This window comes from Dasypus novemcinctus, chromosome 1 (genome assembly GCF_030445035.2).
Source record: "Dasypus novemcinctus isolate mDasNov1 chromosome 1, mDasNov1.1.hap2, whole genome shotgun sequence".
Taxonomy (NCBI): Eukaryota; Metazoa; Chordata; class Mammalia; order Cingulata; family Dasypodidae; genus Dasypus; species Dasypus novemcinctus.
In genome coordinates, this window is record NC_080673.1 from 95,259,090 (window position 1) to 95,279,021 (window position 19,932).

Sequence of the window (19,932 nt, forward strand, 5' to 3'; positions counted from 1 at the left end):
TAAACAATACTCAATAGTGGAAGAAAAGCATACTTTCAGAAAGGATTTGCTCAGTGTTCCAAAAATAAATCTTAAACATCATGTGCCTTATCCTGCCAAGGAAAATTTTTTAAAATGTACTCTTTAAGACAAATGAATGATTAAATCAGAAAATAGACTGAAATTAAGATGCACCAGTAGAGTTAAGGAAAATAGAGGCAGGGAATATAATTTCAAAGCAAAATATAGAACAGGTTTAAAACAGAATTAATACTGCAGATGATACAATAGTTAGATGGAGAACAAGCTAAAGGAAGTTTTATTTCTTTCTTTTTCTAAATAACTCTGCTCAAACAAAAAAGCAAAACTTTGAAAGAAAGAATTTTTGAAAAAAAATGGTAATAGCATATCTCAAAATGCATTGCCTGTAGGCCAGTTACAACTAGAGTCTTAAAACCTTTTATTAACAAAACAAAATAGAATAAAAAACAAACGACTTAAGCTGTAATTACAACCCAATAATTTAGGAAAACAAAACAAATTTAAGCAAAGATGGGAAAAGTAATGAACAAAAATAACAAAAACATTAATTTTTAAAATCCATATACTGTAGGCTTAAAAATATCCAAGAATAAGTTTAAGAAGGAATACAGTAGATAGAAATTAGAAAGAAAAGCCACTAAAACAGTAATAATTTTAAAAACACATGGATGGAATCTGAGCCTCCTCTTGACATAAAGGTGCAATGGACACAACCAATCCAGTGTCCACATAGAAGAGGTGGCATTGGATTGGGAAAAGTGGACATAATGGACAAAGGGTATGGGGAAAGGCAGGAAGAGATGAGAGGTGGAGGCGTCTTCGGGACATGGAGCTGCCCTGGATGGTGCTTCAGAGGTAATCACCGGACATTGTAAATCCTCACAGGGCCTACATGATGGAATAGAGGAGAGTATGGGCCATGATGTGAACCAATGTATATGAGGTGCAGAGGTGCCCAAAGATGTACTTACCAAATCCAATGGATGTGTCATGATGATGGGAACGAGTGTTGTTGGGGGGGGGAGAGGGGGGGGTGGGGGGGTGGGGGTGAATGGGACCTCACATATATATTTTTAATGTAATATTATTACAAAGTCAATAAAAAATAAAAAAATTAAAAAAAAAAAAAAACACATGGAAACTCAATTAGTGTAAAAAGAGGTGATATAGACATATAAAATATAAAAAGAATAAAGAATAAAATACCATGTACTATAGAGCAGTAAATTAGAAAATCTAGATAGGCCAGATAGTGTTATAGTGCAAATATCATACCAAGAAGAGGTTTAATGTATCTATGGAATACAATCTTTAAATATTCCAAATCATTACCCTGTAATTAAACCTAGAGCCCAAATGTTTTTACATTTCAATTTTCTAAGGAAAATATAACTCACGTTATTTAAATTTTACAAAGCACAAGGAAAAAAAAGAAGGGCAAACTAAGCGATCTCTCCATTAGGAAATTATTCTGAGTAGTTGACAACACCTTTTCCTATCAACTCTATGCCTAATATATCATGTCTATATTATTAGGCAATAGAATCCTACTATTTATTCAAATGCCTATTAATCACCTGATGTACATGAAGGACTCAAGATTCTTGTTTGTGGGGAAGAGAGATGCTTAAAATACCATAAGGAGGGAGGGGGCTGTGGCTCAATCAGTTGGGCTCCAGTCTACTATATGGGAGGTCCGGGGTTCGAGTCCTGGGGCCTACTTGTGAAGGCAGGCTTGCCACATGCCACAGAGAGCCACCGGTCCACAAGCACCGTGGAGTGCTAACCAGCAAGGTGATGCAGCAAAAAGGGAGACAAGGAAAAACACAGAAGAGGGCGCAGCGAATGGACGCAAAGAGCAGACAGCAGGTGGGCAACAAGGGGGAGGGATAAAAAAATATCATAAGGAAAAACTGTGACTAGTTATCTAAATAGATTATATACCACATGATTTGGCAACATAGACTAAATTTGTTGCAAGGAGTTGGGAATCCCTTATTAGAGGTTGTAGATTTCTAATTATAATGAAACAAAACTTACTCAAATCTTCTTTAAAATATTTCCTCAATACCTTCAATCATGGTTCTGATTTTGATTGGTATTGCCTGCTGCTTGGCATTACCAGCACTATAATTAAGAGTTCTGATAGATGTGTTTCCCAAAACCAGGCATTTTCTTCTGTGTAGTGTGATGTACTACAAAAGGCTTTCTCTGACATAAAACACATTCAATTCCCAGCTGATTATAGTATTGTTTAGGATATTTTAAAAATTGGAAATAAGATTACTTTCCAGTAAGTCCATAGCTTAAAACCCTCTCCTACCACTTCCCCATTTCCTTTTCAAACCACACTCCAAATCAATTAGGTTCTTTGTATATTCTGGTAAAAGTATATAGGCCAAATATGAATTTATGTGGTCTATATGAAAATGAAAGTATTTCTTAACTTACTAAAGCATAATCATAGAGTACCCTTTTATTTTTCTCCCGAATCTTATATAGAAAGCAGCACTTTTGCAACTCTCTTTGATTCAGTAAATCAAAGATAATCACTGCTTATCCACCAAACATTTATTAATTACCAATCTGGTGCCAAATACAGTGCTAGGAATCAAAAAAGGAATAAGACAGAAGCCCATGTCTTCTGAGAATTCAAACTGAAATATCCATCAGGCCGTTTTTAATTGATAGGCAGTTCATATGCTTCCAATATTTCTTAGGACACTTTCAAATATCTAGCCAGGTATCTAATTATACTTGATAATTTTATTTAGTAATTCTCTACCCTAATTCAGAAATTATTTATATTTACTATATTCATTTTGCCTGCAATTACAGCCATTCCATGTCTTCACAATAAAATCTTTGTGGCATTAATATGATATTCATTACAAAACTATGGAATCAAAGGGGTGGTACTTTCAGATGGAGGGAGGGAGGGAGAGAAGGAAGGATAAAGCCCGGCTATGAAAAGTAAGCAGAGAAGGTACAAAACAAAGCCTTAATGTGGCTACTGAGTAAAGTTATGATGTTATGAAAAATACATCATTGAACAGGTCAATAAATTACTGCCCTTGAGGAAAACAGAATTTCAGAGAAAAACAACCACCAAAGTGCTCAAGAACAATGAACAATTTTAAGAAAATGTGGACTGTGTTTTAATTAGAATGAAATTGCTTATGAAAAATATATTTTAAAAAACCACCGAACTTAAAGATTTGTGAGAGTAGTATGTAGTACTGGGAAGAGCACCAATTCCCTACCCCACTCCGAATCAGTCGCCCTCCCTCTCAAAAGACAAAGGCTTCTCAGAAAGTACAAGAGCTAGGAAAATCAGAATTAGTTTTATTTTTATATTATTTTCAGCATTAACTACCCATTAAGTAAGTAAATATGTTATTTATCTACAAATCCTCTAAAAAATAAACTTAAAGAGGTAGCTACAGAGAGGCATATTTACGTATATTTGTAGCTAAGAGAATGAGGTCATTGGATATATATCTGTGTTCACAATATATCAAGAATTATGAAGAAGATGGGACAAGAGCTATCTGGCAAACTACACATTAATTTCCAGGGTCACACAAATTTGACAGCAGAAGTTGTCCAGATTTTGGAAGAAGGTATCCTGTTAATGTTACCAGACTTAACTGTAATGGCAAATGGCGAATTCAACTGGACATGGACTTCTACTGCTTTATGCTTTATTTAGAATAATCCATAATTAGCAGTCTTGCTATACTTATAAATTCGACTCTTGATTTGCAAGCATTTAAATGATTCAGATAAATCAATGAATTTAAAGGGAACACTTTAGTCCTCAAGGGGTAGAAGGATTTAACAAGGATTTCAGAAATAGTATTATAAAGTTTCTCAAGACATAATTGTCTCATGAACATAAAATATAGAACTCAAATACAAAATAAAGTAAAAACACCACCATTGAAGTCAACCGTCTTTCTCATTTTGATTAAAAGTATGAATTGGGAGTCAAAAATTATATATATTCATATCAGACACAAGGCTTTTGACATCATTTACTGATTAGTAGGCAGCAGTGTTCACAGAAAGGAATGTAAAGAGCAGGTTAAAGAATAGGAGGAAATATATCAGAATTAAGTGAAAAGATAATTAGGTAGTGACTGAATGGATATAGAAAGAGTAGGTATGAGGCAAAAGTAACCAAAGATTTGGAAGTGAGATTTCTTCTTCAAGATCAAGCCTACCCTGTAAACATCCTTAAGGCCATAATACATCATGGTGTGAAACTTAGTGAATAAATGCCTTTAAAAGATTCAGGTAAAGGACAACCAGCAAGATGGCAGCAGAGTAAGGAGCTCCTAGAGTCAGCTCATGCTAGAGTGCAGTTAATAATCATCCAGAGCTATCTAAAGCATCTGTCTGGGGGCTCCAGGAGACCAGAAGAGCATCCTGCAACATCCTTGAAAGAAAGGAAGGGGAAGACTGCTCATCTGCAGAAGATTCGTAAGTAGAGCACTGCACTGGCAGCACAAGCCACCTCGGGAGCTAAGGAAGAGATGGTTGGGCACCAACCTCATCTACTGTTTAGTAAATTCTGCTGGCTAAAGTATAACCCTAAGAACAGCCAAAGTTTGAACCTGTCCAAGTTAGAAAGAGGTTGGGAGCTGCCATTTTGGCTTCAACCCCTGGCATGAGGGGAAGGGGGTCTGATTGAAAGTCACAGTATTGGCAGGGACTGGCTTCTTTCACCCACATCAGCCTGCAACTTTAGCCTACACTTCAGTTTCACCTCTAGCAGGGAGAAAGCTGGCAGGACCTGCACCAGTCTCTCTGGGTAACTGCAGGTATACTCGACTAGCACAGACCAAACTGTCAGAAGTCTACCGGGGCAACTGTGGTCATTTTGGACCTGTAGGACATAAACTGATACCCACACCTGCAGCTCCATCCCCACACCAGGCAGGGGAGGAAGGGGGTGAAGCTTCGTCAGTCTCTCTGGGAAAGTGCAGTCTAGACCTGCATGACTTGGATTATTATATATGACTGTGGTTATGTCCCTACCCCTGGCAGAAGAGAAAGGTGGGAGAAGCTTTATCAATTCTTGGGGCAATTATACAAAAATTAACTCAAAATGGATCAAAAACCTAAATATAAAAGCAAGAACCATAAAGCTTCTAAAAGAAAATGTAGGAAAACATCTTCAAGACCTCATGGTAGGTGGTGGATTCATAAAGGTGGTAAAAAGAGGGCTGAGATGGACTACTGATGTTTAATGTACGTAGAAGTTTCAGTTAACTTTACTGTAAAAGTGTGGAAATGTATAGAATTGATGGTAACACATTATAGTGAGTTACAGATGGATTGTAAATGGGATTGTGACTGAAAAGGTTAGTCTAGGGATGTAAATGTCAATTGAAAGAAAGCTAAAGAATAATCTAGGCACTGAATAACAGTGAACTCAGAGGTGAATGAGAATTGTGGTTGACGGTACATATGCAAGAGTGTCCTTTGTGAGCTAGTGCAAATGTATATCACTATTGCAGGGTGGTGGGAATGTGGAGAAGCACGGGAGAAATAAAACTGGAGTGACCTATGGACTAATAGTGTAATATTCATGAATCTATGCCAAAGAGGTACTGTGTTGATAATGGGGAGTGTGGAAAAAGTATGCTAAATGTATGCTATGGACCATGGTTGGTGGTAATAGTCTAATGATATTATCTCATAATCTGTAACAAATATTCCACGATGGTGTAGTGTGTTGATAAAGAGGTGTTGTATGGGAATTCTGCGTATGTGCATGATTATATTACAACTTCTGTAACAAAAATATATTTTAAAAAATAATATGGTGGGTTGTGGGAAAAATACCCCAAATACAAGATATGGACTATAGTTAGTAAGATTTTGATGATATTCCTTCCTAATCTGTAACAAATGTTTCACAACAATGCAAGGTACTGGCGGTGGGTTGCTATATGGGTCCCCTGCATGATGTTACACGTTTGCTTTCGAAGTTCACAACTTTTACTATACACTCATTGTTTATGTATGTCATGTATAAATGATATAATAATAATAATAGGGTGGGTTGGGGGAAAATACTCCAAATGTAAGATACTTTGGTTAGTAGTAATATTTTGAGGATGCTTTTTCATCATTAGTTAAGTATCTTTCACAACAATGCAAGGTATCGGTGATGGGGAGGGTATGAGAGATCTGTATGATGTTATATATGTTTGTTTTGTAAGTCCACAACTATTACTATACACTTATTGTTTATGTGTGCTTAAGTATGAGTGATATACTTCAATAAATTTAAAAAAAAGATTCAGGTAAGGCCAGGTAAATTCACAGCTGCCTTTGGCTTTGTTGTTGTTGCTTTTTGTTTGTTTGTTTAGCTTGCAGTATAGAACCTCCAGTCGGTGGAGCAGTCTAATTATGCCACCACTCACAATTATAAAGTTAACTTTGAAAGTTCTAAAACTGTGGCATTAAATCATAAAAGTACAAAGAACACTATCCTAAAAAGGTATAAAAGTGCCTCCACTTTCCAGAGGAGAAAGTTAGAAATATAGAAAATGAAGGACTTCATACATTCTAAAGTTTTAAGTAAAGAGATGACTTGTTCTCTAAGTAATTACCCACTTTTTGTAAACTATATTAACTTTTAATCAATAAAGCCAAAGAAAACACAAAAGTCATGCTTATAAAATTTACAGAAGAAATGAGAAAGAGGAGAGGGCACGTTCATAAAGCAATACTTGGAAAAAGATTTTCAAACATTTCACTATGCTTAACGGAAGGACGAAAAGTAACAAGATGGAATTTAATAACTTTCACATTTGTTTAGAAAATCATGCACACAAAGTAAAGAATGGAAGAGATTTGGTTCATATGGGAAAAAAAGGAAAAAAAAATAAAAAGAATTTGTGGACTGTAACATCAATGTGATTAAACAGTGTAGTCTTGCTGTCAAAAAAGTGAATGTATCTTCTCCTTCCTCTTCAGGGTTCCACTGAATTCCAGCTCTAGCTACTCCCCATGGCTTCTCTCTTTGTAGAGTTCTCTATAAAGCCTCCAGGAAGAGGATTAAGACCCATCTTGATTCTGCTTGGTGATGCTTCACCTGAGTGAGGTAACCTCATCAAAAGAACCTATTTATAATAGGTTCACATCCACAAGAGGCTTAAGAATATGTTTTTGTGGGATACATAACTCCAAGCCACTATACTGACTGCAATAAAAACTTGAAGTAAGCATTTTATGATATATTCCAGCTGTTTGACCTCTATTAATGAAGGATCTTTTACATTATTAATAAAAACCAAAGTAAGTTTTTTTAAAAAAAACATTTTAATGTTATTTTCCTTCCTATATGAAAATGGCCCCTTCACTCAGTCAAAAATACATGTATTAAATATTTGCTATGTGCTAGGCATTAAGATAGGTTTTTCCATCTTCCTACTCCAGGAAACCTTACTAATAAAGTAAGCATCATAGCAATTCAATTTTTAAAATGTCTAAAACATGACTCACTTTAAGAAGGTAGAACTTTAAAAAAAAAAAAGGGAGAGAAGCAACTAAAATACAAATTAAATGAAAATAATATCTCCTACATGAGAAAAAAAGAATCTGGGGGAGTGGATGTGGCTCAACTGATTGAGCTCCTGCCTACCACATGGGAGGTACTGGATTTGGATCCCAGTGCCTCCTGGAGAAGACGAGCAAGAAAGTGAGCTGGTGTGACAGGCAGGCACGGTGAGCTGATGCAACAAGGAGACAAAAAGAGGAAAGACAATGAGAGAGACAACAAAGCAGGGAGCTGAGGTGGCTCAAGTGATTGACTACCTCTCTCCCACATGGGAGGTCCCAGGTTCAGTTCCTGATGCCTTTTAAAGAGAAGACGAGGAGACACAGAAGAGCACACAGCAAAATGGACAGAGAGAGCAGACAGTGAGGTCAAGCAATGGGGAGACGGGATTAAAAAAAGTCTGAAACTAAGGAAGAAAATACTCTTAGAAACCATCTGGTCTTATACTTTTAATAAGTAAATGACAAAAAGCTATAAAACATTTTGTTCTAAGTGAAATATATTTTAAATGCCCAAATCTCCAATTCAGCATTTGACGGGGGAAGTTTATTTTACTTTCCTGTATAAATACTTTACTATTTGGTTCAGGAACCTGGAGCTCAGAAGTCTTCCTTAAAACGTTCTCTAGAGATCTGGAATACTGATTTAGTCCTGCAAGCTTACATACCTTTCCAGGTATGGTCTCATAATATCACAAAGCACCTGGACAGCATGTCAAACATATGGCCTCCCACAAGAGCTTACATTCTCAAGTATACTGACCACTCATCTTACCTGAGAGTGAAATACTGAACAAAACAAAAAAAAACAATGCTGGATAAGAAAAATCTACCATCAACTGAATTTTTTGTAGTTTTCAAAACATCTCCTGCTTTCATATCTCACTAAACAACGTCTTGAGGATGTTTATTCATCAAAAATTATCACCCTCAGGAAACAGATGTGGTTCAACCAATTGGGCTCCCATTTACCATATGGGAGAGCCTAGGTTCGATGTCTGGGGCCTCTTGGTGAGGGCAAGCTGGTCCACACGGAGTGCCGGCCATGCGGGAATGCAGCCCCACAGGACAGCTGCCCTGTGCAGGAGTGCTGGCCAACGCAGAGACCTGGCGCAGCAGGATGACACAACAGGAGACACAGAGAGAAAATGAGAAGATGTAGCAAAACAGGGGAGCTGAGGTGGCACAACTCCAAAAGTTCCCAGGATTGGCTCGCATACAAGCAGACAGAGAAGAAGGGACACAGAGAGCAGACAATGGGGAAAAGAAGAATGGGGGTGGGGGTGGGCATGGGAGAAATGAAAATAAATCTTTAAAAAAATGTATCACCCAATAGACGTCAAATATCATCATCTACAACACCTCTTAAATTTCTCCTATGACATTTATGTTTGCCAATACTATTGGAATCAGAACACTGAATGTCTTCCTAGATAAAGCCTCACAAAACAGCCAAAAAAGGACAAACCCCAACTGTATGTAACAAATCCAATTGGGTAGAATATATTAGGAAAAAGGAATAAAGATATCAAATATTGAACCAGTGTTAGTTATAATCATTAAGTACCTCTAAAATTCAAGTCCTGAGATAATGTAGCTTTGCAGGTAAGATTACCATGTCTCAACACTTGAAGTTTGACCTACCTACTCCCTTATACCATCCCTACCACTCCCAACAGATAGATGCTGCACCTATTTTGAGAAGGAGCCAGTTGTGGGCAAAGAGCAATAAAAGATATGAAACATACAAAAAAGTGAACTCATTCTTTTCAGGAATGTAATTGAGCACATACTATGTAACCACACAGTGTGTAAGGTACTAGGAAAAGAAGATAAGACACAAACCAATGCCTAGAGTGAGTGTGACATTTGAGGAACAAAACTGTCACAAACGTGAGGCTTCCTTGATGAAAAACCTGAGCTAGGTCTTTAAGGAAAAAGCTCACCAAGAGGGGAAGAGCAGGTACAAAAGCTTGAAGGAATGAAAGTAATGTTCAAGACCTATAAAGAATTAGGAATTGTTACATCATAGAAATGGAGGGCCAATGTGGGGAAAAGAAGTTTGAAGAACATCAGGAGCTAAATCAGGAGTATCAAGCACAGAGTTTGATCTGCAATTCCTATAGGCCAGCGGGTTTCTAAGCTGAGTTCTTCTGATCTCTAAGGTTCTCAGAGCTGCTCAGGGCCATATTGGCTGAAGGAGGGGTGGGGAGGTGGCCCCAAAGGTCCCATCTCCATCTAGGCAATGGTCAGATAAACTCTATTTTAATCACAAAAACATTAAGGGGGGTGGGGGGAGCCTCTTCTGCTTTAACAAGTTTGACAATGGATGTCCAAAGGGTATTAAGTAGGGGTACACACAGTCAGATTTGCATTTAAGAACGGGCACACTGGGGAACTATAAAGTGATCATCAGAAAATAATACAAGAAAAGAAGCAGAGGGACCAGTTAGGAAATTATTAATTTGTGGGAGAAAGGAGGAGATTTTCTGAAGAGTAAGGGTAAGAATGGGTAGGGATATGGATAACAACGGCGGAGGTGCGTATTTTGGGATGTGTTTAAAAGAAGAACCGTACCCCAAAAGTTCAATGTTCTAAACGATCTCAAAGAAGTAGGAAACAAGATGTATGTGCAGGGAGTGGGATGAAGTAGAGGGAAGGCTGCTCTATGTTCCATAAGAGAGAAGACTGAAAAGCAGGGTGTTTTATAGGTGTGTGTGCATGTAAGGGCTCACGAGGGTGGAGGGGGATTCAAGGGTATCAAAGTTTTTTTTAAAAAAGCCCCTCCAAGACCCCCACCAAGATTCTAGGACTGTATGTGCCCTTGGCTGAGAATTATAAAAGTGTTACAAATACACAAGACAAACCACATGATCACAGACTCTCCTAGAAAACCATTACTTACTCTCCAAATCTTTTCAACATTAAAAAAGCTAAGATACTACACAATATTTTCACATTTGGAGAAAAAGATTTGGTCAGATCAACATCTGTGAAGATGGGTAACCATTTCTAATACCTTTATTTGCATTATGACTTTCTTTCAGAATACAAAGTGTTTTCACCAAGATTCTTTCATTTCTGCTTAAAATATCTTATGAGATAAATAGAGACAACTGAACTTCACTGTCTGATGAGGAAACTGAAACCCAAGACTTTCCTACAGAGTAGTCTATTTTAGCATGGCCTACTTGTTCTAAACTTAAAGTACATGTTACATGTAGATATTCATAAATGCAAAAATTGCTATAGTTTTAGTTGTGAATTTAGGGATCGCCAAAGTTATCAGCTGAATCCCATGAGACCTGTCGTGGTCTTCAGTCTCTTGGGACATAGAGATTACTGAGGCTAATCTTAGTCTTAATATGTACACAATTCACCAAATAAAACAGAGGTTTTGCTTTCAAGTAGTTCAGTCATGACATATCACATGCTGCAGCAACTGTAATGGACAGAGTAAAGAAATGTATAAAGAAAGGACAGTCAAGCTATTGTAAACAGAAAAATAAACATTTCTCTTTTAAATGTATGCTGTTCCCTTGCTAACTAGTTGTTTTATTAAAATGAGAAAACATTAACAAACAGATGAGTGGCAGAATGATATTTTGAAAACTGCAGTTTGAGGAACACTGCATTAGATGATCTTTAGGGTCTATTTTTGCTTTCAAAGCCTGTGACTTACAAAGGATAAACTGATCAGGCTTGCTAGAACAATAACTATGGATTGCAGTTCATAAGAATGGTATGTAAGGAAGGAATATGTGAAGTCTTAAAGCCTAGGCTGTGGTTTAAATTTGAGATAACAGAAGCTACTTTTCTTCTGAAAAATAAACAGGAAAAAATACAGCATTACTTACTGATATTCTTCCTCAAGCTATTGAATAGATAGAAAGATGAAATTTTAAATTGGGAAACATGAACAATGACTGTAGGTGGGTGACAATGATTAAAAAGAATTAGGCTTCTATAATAAACTAGATTTCTAACATTCTGTTTCATATGAAAGGGTAAGAACTTCCAAATTAATTAGAAGAATGGCTACAAGACAGTGCCATTCCAAAGCTTCTAACCCTAGTTTCCACAAGCAAACTGGCAAAATACTAATCAATAAAACTTTTTATAAATGGCACGGAGAGGAAAGGGGAAAAAAGCCCTAAATATGTGGATTCCTGGGGCTAGTCCAGACTCTGCAAATAGCTAATGACATGGCCATAAGAAATACCTCTGGATGCCATTTTTTTCTTTCCATAAAATGAACCAGTTGGACTAGATGACATGTGGGGTTCCTTTTTGAGAAATATTATGATTCTTTGTTATTCAAGCTTGGAACAAAAATATAAAATTTGGATATATATTCCTATGCAAATAATTTTTCCATCACATTAGTATTTATATGACCTTTAATACACAGAAAAAAGCTACTTTTAGAAACTTAATTCACCCAATATGTTAAATAAATATTGCATATATTTTATCTTCAGTAGCCTTTAGCAGATCTGTACTGGATTGTCTCACCTTCGCTTACCTTGAATTCAAACTCCCAATATTTTTCAACTTCCCTATTTTTGTCAATATTTAATCAGGCATTTTAAAACTTTAAGAGCAATCCTCAACTCCTCTCCTTTATCTCCTATGTGCAATTAGTGATTAAATTCTTATGATTTTTTCCTTAAAATATACCAAATCTATTCTTCCTTTATAATCTCCTCTCTACTATCAGAACTCATGCTCTAAATCTCAATCCTGAATCACTCCAATCACTTCTTCCATCTCTCTAATCACTTAAACTCATGAAATGAATAACATTACTATTGATCTGAATTCACCTTGCTACTCAACTGCTTCTATTATATTTCAATATTTGTAGGATAACATGCAATAATCTTTAGCTTGGATTTTGGGTTTTACAAAATTTGGTCTCACCCTGCTTTTCAATCTTCTCTCTATAAAAAGTAGAGCAGCCTCTCCTCTATCTCCATCCCCTCTGCCCTGCCCACTCCTGCCCTCAAAGTCAACTATCCACTCCATCTCATGCTGTTTATCCTCCACTTCTCTCCATTGAGATGGCATTCCTTATTATCTACTCAAATTCTTCCTGTCCTTAAAGATCCAGGCCACACCCTGCCATATCCCAGCACAAAATCTCCTCTTAAGGTTTCAGTCCAGACCGATGTTGCTATTACTTAAACTTCCAAAGTTCTTAACTGTACCATGAACTTAAGTATGGATTTAAATAAGATTGGTGGTATATGACTAAGCTATGTAAGTACTGATTCTCTTTGAATCACTCTGTAAGCCTTATGCTACTATACTCCTGCCTAATAATGTTTATAATATCCTTTTTCCTCTATCTGGAATGGTATCCCTTCACGGTTCATTTTCTCACCTTTTTCAGATTTTTACTCAAACGATAATCTTCTCATGAGGCCCTCCTTGACTACCCCATCTTCAATTTCTATTTCTTCAAGTCCCTAATTTCTTTTGCTTTTTTTTTTAATGCTTAACATCTCTTGGTATTTAAATTACTATGCACTTTTGTTACTTTGTGTATGTCTCTCTCCCACCCTAGATTCTAAGATCTGCAAGGACTAAAATTTTGTCTGTTTCCTCATTAACGCATACCCAGTTCCTAGAAGAGTGCCTGGTACTTAATAAGTCCTCAATAAATGCTTTTTGCATAAATTTACTGTTAAATAGAAAGATCCATAATATTGATAAAATATTAATAACAAATACTAATATAAAATTGAGAACTATGTGCCAAGCCCTACACATATTATCCATAAAACGATCCCATTATTACCCCTATTATTACCTATTTTCCTCCTTGCCAAGTAAAATAAAGCTTAGAGTTTAAGTAATTTGCCTGTGAACATATTGTAAATAAATATTACTGAAAATAAGTCTTAGCCTTATTTAATACTGAAAATAAGTCTGAGGCTGAGCTTATCCAACTGTAAGAAACTAAATACAGAATAAGATTCTTTTCTGATATGAGTAATTAGCTCCTTACAGACCTACTTATAAAATCTTGTTTCTTAAAAACAACCAATATTTTAATTTCTTGTCCTGTTCCCTTGTTAGTAATTTGTCTACACTTTTCCCTAAACTTTTGCACTTCCTTATATACCTTTCATCTCCAAAAAGAGAAAACCTTCTGACTAATGTTATGACTTCATTAAAGCGATGAAAATTCCATCTCACAAACACTTTCTCAGTTCTCATGTAAAGGACAAGTACAGAATGAGTGGCCAGAGTCCTCAAAGTGTGAGGTAAAACATGCATCAAGGGAGGAGGGGAAAAGTAAAAGAATGCTTTATTCATAATTACCTAAGATTTTCCAGCATGAGAGGGGAAAGAGGAAGTCTATTTTCAGTGACAATGATTACTCTAAAAACATTAACATGCAAGGGAAAATTTTCATTCTGAGAGTTACTACTGTGCTGAGTTCTCTTTCCCTTGTAGAGACTGAAATAAAATTCCCAGAGTGAAGAAGTCATCTAGGCAAATGCACTTGCTCTATAACTTGAAAACGGCAATGTCCAGGAATCATGGGAGTTTAACTGAGGACACTCTGGAAAGAACTTCTCAGCACCCGTTCAGTCTCTAAGAAGTATCAAGTGGCAGAGTGGATACTAATATCCTCAAGGCTTCGAAAGTAAAGGCAGAGATTACTGTTACACAGGCTTCTTAGCAGTTCTGTTATGCTGAACACATAAGCAGGATTCAATAAAACGGAAGATGAATTACCTGCTAAAAGAGTTATAGAAGGAAAAAAATGGTAAGTCTTCCTTTTCTGTACCCAACTTCCACTTTCTGTTCCAAAATGCCCCCATGATTTTAACTGGCTTATAGTTCAAAGTTATACAGAGTAAAATTCATTCTAGTCACCATCTTAAATATTTTGTGAAAAAAAGTATATCTTTTCCCTACTTCTACATATACATATAAGCTATAATGGTCAGAAAAATAATCCATAAATTGGGATACTCACTAGCAGGTTAATGGCATTCTGAGCAAATTAAGAACCAGATTTGAAAGGTGAGGAAGAGAATGAGAAAGAAGAAACACACTGTAGCAGTTTGATATGGTTATAAATCCCAAAAATAGATACTGGATTATGTTTGTAATCTGGTCTGTACCTGGGCATGATTAAGTTATGATTAGGGCTTTTATTGACCCACGTCATTAGGGTGTCCCCACCAAGGGGTGGGGACTCACAGATAAAAGGCATGGCAAAGGACAGAGTTGAGGGTTTCTGATGTTGGAGTTTTGATGCTGGAGTTTGATGCTAAAGTCTTAAGCTGGAGTCCCGGGAAGTAAGCACCCAGAGGAAACAGAAGCAAGCCCCCCAAAGAAAGGAACCCTGAGCCCATGAAGAAGCAAGTCCTGCAAAAAGAGGAACCCTAAGCCTGGAGAGAAGCAAGACCCGGAAAGAGAGGAACCCAGGAAGCCTGAACCCTCACAGACGTGAGCAGCCATCTTGCTCCAACATGTGAAAACAGACTTTGGTGAGGGAAGTAACTTATGCCTTATGGTCTGGTATCTGTAAACTCCTACCCCAAATAAATACCCTTTTAAGAAATCAACCAATTTCTGGTCATTTTGCATCAGCACCCGTCTGGCTGACTAATATAGAATTTGGTACCAGGAGTGGGGAAGTGCTTTTGCAATTACCAGAATGCTGGTTTTATAAATGGGTAAGTGATATTTTTTGCAAGGTTTGGGAGATGCTTGGAAGAAAAGACCTACAGTGCTTTGAAGAGACTGTTGATAGCAATATGGATGCTAAAGAGACTTTTTATGATGCCTTAGAAGTAAATGATGAAACTATTATTGGAAACTGGAGGAAAGGTGATCTGTGTTTTAAAGTTGCAGGGAAGTTAGCAAGATTAACTCCTGGTGTTTTATGGAAGGCAGAATTTGAAAATGGCGAGCCTGGGCATTTAGCTGAAGGAATTTCCAAAGTAAACCTAGAGAGTGTGGCTTGGCTTCTGCTTGCAGCTTGTAGCAAACTGCTAGATGAAAGAGACATGCTGAAGACTGAACTGTCGGGCACAAAGAAAACAGAAATGATCCTGGAAATTCCAAATCTCTGGAAATCAAGCTCCCAGATGAAAGTGCCCCACTGGAAGACTTAACTAAGAACTTAAAGTTGGATTGAAGATACAGTTATCTTGGAAAGATTTGTGGAAACTCTTACTGTGTGATGGCTTGGACCCTTGCTTCCAGCATGCTAAACCAACAAGGTTTTTGAGAGAGATGTATGAACAAAACCATTGCCAGCCTGGACTAAAAAGGACATGGAATCGAGAGATTGAAGGAGAAACAGGTTTAAGAGAAAAATCATGGAAGTTGAGATCTGGAATTAGGTTATCACCTTGGGCCAAGAGAGGAACCCCATCCATGTGTACAGAGAGGGTGAGTTTGCCCCAGCAGTTGAAGAGGGTGGATGTTCCTACCTAATTTTCTGGGAGAGTTTTGCCACCCCAGGGTACAGAGAGGGTGGAGCACATTCCTCAAGGATTTGGGCAGTTAAGGTCAGAGCCCCACAGGTCTGAAAAGGGTGGACCTGTCCCCTATGGATTAGGGAAGGCGAGGTGGTCAACTCATTGCTCTGAGAGGGTTGAGCCAAAGGTTAGGGGGAATGTTGTATTCATGTCACTGTACTAGGGGGGTTAAGACTCTAACCCAAGGATTGGGTAAAGTGTGGCAATTACCCCAACACTCTTGGAAGGTCAGGTCTGGAGCTTGGTCAACACCCAGATACTTGATGAGGGTGGAACCAAGAAAATGGCTGTTGGGCAAGCATGTGGAAAGAGTGGGTTCCTTAAGGCATCAAGGAGAAGAAATCATCATCTTAAGAATGATTCTCAGACTGAAATCGAATGGAGGATGCCCTGCAGGTTTACTGAACTGCAAAGCACCCATGACTCATGTTTCCCTCCCAATTTCTCCTTATTGTAATGAAAATGTTTATCCTTTGTCCATTTGTGTTTTGGAAACAGATAAATTGTTTTGTAAGTTTCAGAAGTCTATAGCAGACAGGACTTTGCCCCAAGACAAACTGTATTTCTTTAAATTGATTGTGATATGTTTTAGTACTTGCATTGTTACTGATTGAAGGTTTTTTTTAATATTGTAATGTCATTTTGGAATTCAGAGGGTGGAGTAAAACAGTTTGATATGGTTATGAATTCCAAAAATAGATACTGGATTTTGTTTGTAATCTGGTCTGTATCTGGGCATGATTAAGTTATGATTAGGGCTTTTATTGGCCCAGGTCATTAGGGTGAGGCAGGGACTCACAGATAAAAGGCATGGCAAAGGACAGAGTTGAGGGTTTCTGATGTTGGAGTTTTGATGCTGGAGTTCGATGCTGAAGCCTTAAGCTGGAGCCCCGGGAAGTAAGCACCCAGAGGAAACAGAAGCAAGTCCCCCAAAGAAAGGAACACTGAGCCCATGAAGAAGCAAGCCCTGCAAAAAGAGGAACCCTGAGCCTGGAGAGAAGCAAGACCCAGAAAGAGAGGAACCCAGGAAGCCTGAACCCTTGCAGACATCAGCAGCCATCTGATTTCACATGCTCCAACATGTGAAAACAGACTCTGGTGAGGGAGTAACTTATGCTTTATGGCCTGGTATTTGTAAACTCCTACCCCAAATAAACACCCTTTAAAAAAAAACAACCAATTTCTGGTTATTTTGCATCAGCACCCTTTTGGCTGACTAATACATACATTAAAATGATTTCATAACTTGGGGACTTCATTAAGATCAACTATAAGAAAATGATTTTTTTTTTAAGTGTATCCTCTCTCCCTTTCTATCAGTACCTTTATTTGTATTTTTGTAAAATCACATTAAAAAGTGCGTAGGTTCTCCTGAGATCTGCTATTCAGTACTTAGTTTTCTCCAAGTCCTTGGGGTCAAACTGGCATGAAATTTTTAACAAGAAATATCACTTTCTTGGTTCCCAGCAACACTGAGACAGAAGTGGTCTTAATGCATTGATGAGGTTAAAAAGACAGAGAGAAAGAGAGAGAGAGAGAGAAATGCTGTGACAAGTCATGATAGAGATCACATTTTCCATACTTGTACAGCCATATTTGAATGGTTCTTAACTCTTTTTTTTATCCATACATATTGATAACATGGTGAAATTTTCCTTTCTCCCAAAAAATAAAATATGCACAACTTTAGGTACTTCAGAAAGCTTAAAATCCAAATCCAATCCATGTGTTCTAAGCATGGGTACCTAAAAGTAACTGAAAGAATACTGAATTATGTAGAGTTGAAGGTTGGAAGCAAAGCTGACCATTAATTTGGGAGTAAATGTACACTTCTCACAAACCAAGCACCAAGCTTTCAAAAACCCCTTATCCCCAGTCTTACCAGCAGCTATATGTATCCCTCACTGCTCCTCCTGGATCATGGCCTGTTGGCTGCTGCTGAGCCCATCGTGTGCTTTCAAGTGTGGTAACTCAACAGGAACAAGGGCAAGCAGACAATCATGAGAGCGTCTGCTGCTGAAAGTCCACTAGCCTGGAAAAGACAAAGTTTGGATATTTTAGGGAAACAAAAAGGAATAGGACATATAAGTCCAGTGTGAAAGCTATTTTGTAGAGTTTAAACATTTTTAGATGTCCTTAATTGGTTATTTCCACTATACTGTTGGCTGTTTAAAAGTTTAGGGTGAGAGACTTGTTCTTAAAACACTGGTACTCATAAATGCACTGTAATAACATTGTGTAATATTTGCAGAGCATTTTGTAAAGCACAAAATATCTTTTCCTACATCAGTGGTCCCATATCCTGATTGCGATGATAAACCAGGCTTGGGAATCACTGACTAATATTATCCCATTTGTTGAATCCAGGTGTGAGGCTTGGACATTGCCCTCAGCTATTCTGATTTGTTGAGCTAAGATGAAGTCAAGCACCTGCCTTATTTCCCAGGACTGAGAATCATTAGTTTAAACTTCTTGTTGAGATTTGGCACTAACTTAAACTGACAATTAGCATATGTTTATTAGCTATATACCATGTCAAGGCAGCATGCTACGTGCTCTGGAAAAGGTAAAGCATTATAGCATGATCCCTGTTCTCAGGAACTTTAACTTTGCTGAGGAGATTGAACACTTATTTTAAAAAGATCACCTAATAAGATACATACTTTAAAAAGAAAATCTAAATAGGCCTTCACTGGTCAAATTGTATGACAACTTTAGGGGTTACAAAAAATAGAGATGATTATGAGCTGAAATAAGGGAGATAGTTTAATGCATGTGGAAGGTCTTCTCTGAGTTCTAAGGGCAAAGTGAAATTCAGAGGAACACAGAGAAACAGGGAGAATTTTGTTTTAAGGCAAAGATATGGCAGGAATATGTACAGCAAACTCAGGGAGAATAAAATGCCTATTCTGGATGAACAGTTTCTATAAAGGGGTAGTAGAGAAGCTGGAGGGGCAAATTTGAGTCAGAATGTAGAGTGTTGGTAAAAATGGCCAAAGGAGTTGAATCTGTATCTGGCATGGTATAGAAAGCTATTGAAGGTCAATGTTTCAGAGGAATAACACTGTTTACTGGGTTCTTAGGAAATGCCAGGCATTATACTAGGTGCCGTACCTATGTTTTCTCATTTAACACTCACAAAAATCTGTTGAGGTAGGTATCATTGCCCCTATTTTACAGGTCAAGAAGAGGGGCCATTTAATTTTACCAAGGTCACATAACTAGAAATACTAAGCTGAGACTGGCACATGCTCTTTCTTTGGATGTATGCTATAAGATTTAGTCCTTTATTAGAATATAATTCACATACTATAAAATTCAACCTTTTAAAGTGTACAGTTCAGTGTTTTTTAGTATATTCCAAAAGTTGTGCCATCATCACTAATTTCAGAATATTTGCATCATCCCTTTTAAAAAAATAAGAACACAGTACCAATTAACATTTAGTCCCCATTTCCTTCCTTGTCCTGCCTCTGGTAATCACTAATCAACTCTGTTCCTACAGATTATTCTGGATATTGCATATTAATAGAAGTATATTTGGCCTTTTGTGCGTGACTTCTTTCACTCAGCATAATATTTTTAAGGTTCATCTGTATTGTCACATATATTAACACTCCATTTCTTTTTATGGCTAAGCAATATTCCATTCTACAAATATAGCACATTTTCTTTATCCATTCATCACTTGACGGGCATTTGTTTCCACTTTGGGATGCTTATGAATAATGATGCTGTGAACATCTGCGTACAGTTTTTGTGTGGACATTTATTTCCTATTTCCTTGGGTATATAATGTAAGAGTGGAATTGCTGGGTCATATGGT

The 19,932-nt window shown here is 37.3% G+C and overlaps 1 protein-coding gene across 2 annotated transcripts in view; it reads right to left on the bottom strand.

Moving 5' to 3' along the window:
* The window catches only part of TET2 (tet methylcytosine dioxygenase 2), a 131,344-nt gene that overhangs the window by 76,599 nt on the left and 34,813 nt on the right, over window positions 1-19,932 (bottom strand). For both annotated transcript variants that reach the window (XM_004476225.5, XM_071215210.1), the window contains one exon: window positions 17,989-18,138. The gene's annotated coding sequence lies outside the window, so the exon portion shown is untranslated. The remainder of the gene's footprint in view (window positions 1-17,988; window positions 18,139-19,932) is intronic.